Raw genomic sequence first — 4,536 nt, 5'->3', positions numbered from 1 at the left:
CTCATAAGTGGGATTTGAACAATAAGAACACATGGACACAGGAAGGGGAACATCACACACTGGGGCCTGTCGGGAGGTGGGGGGCTAGGGGAGGGACAGCATTAGGAGAAATACCTAATGTAGATGACAGGTTGATGGGTGCAGCAAACCACCATGGCACCTGTATACCTATGTAACAAACCTGCAAATTCTGCACATGTATTCCAGAACTTAAATTATAATACAAATATGTTTTTGCAAGCCCACTTAGGTATACTAGGAACAATTGCATGGGTATAAGTTATGAGCAGATGACTGTATTCATAAATAGATCAAAAAGTGAAATGTATAAATCATGTATCGCTATGGCTGGTAATTGTGTACACTCAGCTTTATAACTGCAACAATCTGCAATGCTGTGATGGACAACCCACGTCTTTTGACAAGATCAATAGAAACCTGGGATCACTCGCCACCATATATGCAGTCACCCAAAGAGCCGAGCCCTTGAGCGGTTTTATCTTTTACGAAAGCAGATGCACTAAAAGGACATTTCTTTGTTTATTAAGGGAGTTTCAATATTTTTACATATACACAAAATGCTTACACATAAAGTCAAATGCACTTTCATGGAGTCAAGTTTATAAAAAATGCATGCAATGAATTAGAACTCTTCTAAAAGTCTTTACACAATTTACACCTCCAGTATTGGAAATGAGGCAAAGATGAAATATATAGCGTAGCAAATTGTGAAAAATAATGCTGTCAATTTAAAATAGTTGAGAATCAAAAATTTAAAAAGAAAAAAACAACAAACTAAAAGAAAATTTACCAGATTAAAAAGCAATTACAGGGATAGATTATGAACAATTGCACATAGGTGGTTTATCAGAGCTGGCCAACTTTCACTATCATTAGCTCTATTTTGAAATGTTGCATCGAGATGAATAGTAGCTTTTTCCAAGGGTATGATTCTCTTTGGAGAATATGTTCACTTTCATTTTCTATATGGTGCTGCTCTTTTTGAAATCATTCTGTGATTCAATATACAACATGAGCATTCCTTGTTGTTTTCCCATCTTCTGTACCACACTTCTAGTTGCTTTGTGCGTGCAGTCTATTCCACATGCAATCACATACAGACTACACATTTGGTGGGAACTATACTGCTGATTGAACCCCAGCACTGTTGTATGAGTGTCTTCATATCCTACCATGCACATAATTATTTTTAAACTAGGCAGTAACTTTGCTGGCTTCTTCAGGGAAATGTGGCTTCAATTCATTAAAATCTCCTGGAATTTCATCAGCTAAAAGGAATGCCAGTGCAGACAAATAATGGACTTTTTTTTGAGATGAGTCTCACTCTGTCACCCAGGCTGGCATGCAGTGGTGCAATCTCGGCTCACTGCAACCTCTGCCTCCTAGGTTCAAGTGATTCTCCTGCCTCAGCCTCCTGAGTAGCTGGGAATACAGGCACATGCCACCATGCCCAGCTAATTTTTATGTTTTTAGTAGAGATGGGGTTTCACCATGTTGGCCAGGCTGGTCTCGAACTCCTGACCTCAGGTGATCACCCACTTTGGTCTCCCAAAGTGTTGGGATTACAGGCGTGAGCCACCGCATCCAGCCTAAATAATGCATTTTTAAAATGAAGCTTTCATCATTGCCTTATCACATGGCCAATCCAGTCATCTGAATTGCCCTCCAAATGCAAATAAAGACAAAAACAAGGTAATAGTTCTGCCTGACATAATACGACTAACACGATGCAACTACCTTGCTTACAGCTGAAAACTCATTCATACCTTCCCTAGAATTCGGCTTTCAGGGTTTCAACATTTGGATTTATTGTGATTTTCAAGATTTTAGACTTTAGAGATTTTGATCTTTCAGTATTTCAACCCAAATTATGGTTGAAATTACAGATTATCATGTTCAAAGTTGTGTATTTCAGAATTCTGATCAGCACTGATTATTTTATTTTATTTGAGGTGTGTGGGGAGGAGGAAAGTCAAGGTTATTCTAAAGTTTATATGAACAAATTAATAAGTAGAAATAGAAAGAAAATTCTGAAAAGGAAGAAAATGAGGAATAATTATTCTATTAGATATGAAATATATAATGAAGTCACAATAAACAGAGTATTAAGATGTTCTTGAGTAGACACAAGCAAATGAAATGAACACAAAGTCCATGAATTGACCCAAAGCCACATAGGAATTTAGTATTTAACAAAGGTAGTGTCTCAAATCAGTAGGGAAAAGATGTATTATTCAGTTCATGGTGTGAAACAAATGGGAAGGTAAATGCAAAACAATGTTACCAGCACAAGTTAGTTGCTACAGATTGTTCAGACCCTGTATTGCAAGAAAAAGATGGCTACTTTACAAACAGAGGTAAAATTAAAAAACGAAAGTCCATACATTCTGGGGCTTGTCAGAGAGAAGATGTAACTAATTCCTATCTCTAATTAATAAAATATAAAACTGAGATGATCTTGGTTTGGATATAAAACCAATTATACCCAAGCCTAATAACAAGAAGTGAGTGACGGATATGGCCTTCAACTCTTTTTGCTTCAACACTGGGAATGAGTAGGCTCAAAGTAAGTCTTTTAGGTGGATAAAATTGCTCCAGAAAAGAAACCAAAGATGTGGCTCTGCCACTGATGCCCAATAGACTCAAGGTACTGCGTGGAAAAGAGTATGAGACATATATAATGCCACATGCAGCTGATTGGAATGAAAGAAATGAAGTGACAACTATGTTTTAAGAGCATTGTACTGACAAGAGAGCCACTAGCTGTAGTAAAAGGGATTGTAACTTTCTTGCTTGAAGCCCGAAATTCATTTAGCATATTAACTGCGATTCACATTTATCACACATTTCTCTTTTTTAAATATTTATTTATTTATTTTTGAGCTGGAGTCTCTCTCTGTTGCCCAGGCTGCATTGCAGTGTTGCAATCTCAACTCATTGCAACCTCCGCCTCCCAGGTTCAGGCGATTCTCCTCCTTCAGCCTTCTGAGTAGCTGGCATTACAGGCATGCAGTACCATGCCAGACTAATTTTTGTAGTTTTAGTAAAGATGGGATTTCATCATGTTGGCAAGGCTGGTCTCCAACTCCAGACTTCAAGTGATCTGTCCACCTTGGCCTCCCAAAATTTTGGGATTACAGGCGTGAGCACCATGCCCAGCACAAATGTTTCTTATGGAGGTCATGACCATATGGTTTCCAAGAACAATTTCTTTGCTGCCCATTGACCAGACAAGAAGCAAATGCCATATATTGTCAGATTTCTCTTATGGCAGCTTTACCCCGCTCTTAGTAGCAATTTCTGTATTAGTCTGCTTAAGCTAGGTTACAATATAGTAACAACCTCAAAATTTCAATTGCTCAAAACAAAAACAGTTCATGTCTTGCATGTATAATATATTTTAAACAAATACAATTCACCACACCTGTTGATGGACTTTTAGATTACTTTCAATCTTCACATATTAGAAATAATTCTACATTGTATACATATAATTTTGCACATATTCAAGTGTGTGTAAGCTATATTTCTAGAAATAGAATTGCTAACTCAAGTGATATGTATATGTAAACATTTGGTACAGATTTACTTATTTATATTCCCACTAGCTATATATGACACTACCTATTTCCTCCTACCTACAACAATATTGTCATTGACACTTTTGATCTTTTACCTGAGAGGTAAAAATAATATTCCATCATTGCTTTAGTCTTCATTTTTCAAGTTATCCTAGATGTTTCCTTGCTTTTCATAGACTTTAGAACTATTTGTATGCTTTTTTGTGGATTTATTTATATCCTTTTGTCTATTTGTCTGGTTGATTGTCTTTTTTCATTGATTCCAAAGAACTATTTGCATATTTGGAAAAATCTATTAAATAAATTGAAAATACCTATTCTTTTCCAGATCATTATTTTATTTGGATGCTGTTCATTGTATTGCCGGCCATGCAGAATCTTTTCTCCTTTTATGTAAAGATACCAAAAAATATATCATTTTTTTTCTTTTTGTGACATCTGGGTTTTGTTCTTACTTTAGGAATACCTTTGCCATTAAACCAATACATTATTTAAAGAATGTATCAAGATGGCCGAATAGGAACAGTTCCAGTTTCCAACTCCCAGCGCGAGCGACCCAGAAGACCAGTGATTTCTGCATTTTCGACTGAGGTACTGGGGTCATCTCACTGGGGAGTGCCGGACAATCGGTGCTGGTCAGCTGCTGCAGCCCGACCAGCGAGAGCTGAAGCAGGGCGAGGCATCACCTCACCTGGGAAGCGCAAGGGGGAAGGGAATCCCTTTTCCTAGCCAGGGGAACTGAGACACACAACACCTGGAAAATCGGGTAACTCCCACCCCAATACTGCACTTTAAGCAAACGGGCACACCAGGAGAATATATCCCACACCTGGCCGGGAGGGTCCCACGCCCACGGAGCCTCCCTCATTGCTAACACAGCAGTCTGCGGCGATCTAACCGCAAGGCAGCAGCAAGGCTAGGGGAGGGGCGCCTG

This window comes from Rhinopithecus bieti, unplaced genomic scaffold, assembly GCF_001698545.2.
Source record: "Rhinopithecus bieti isolate Rb0 unplaced genomic scaffold, ASM169854v2 scaffold_28517, whole genome shotgun sequence".
In the NCBI taxonomy this organism is placed as follows: domain Eukaryota; kingdom Metazoa; phylum Chordata; class Mammalia; order Primates; family Cercopithecidae; genus Rhinopithecus; species Rhinopithecus bieti.
This window is presented reverse-complemented; position numbering follows the sequence as displayed.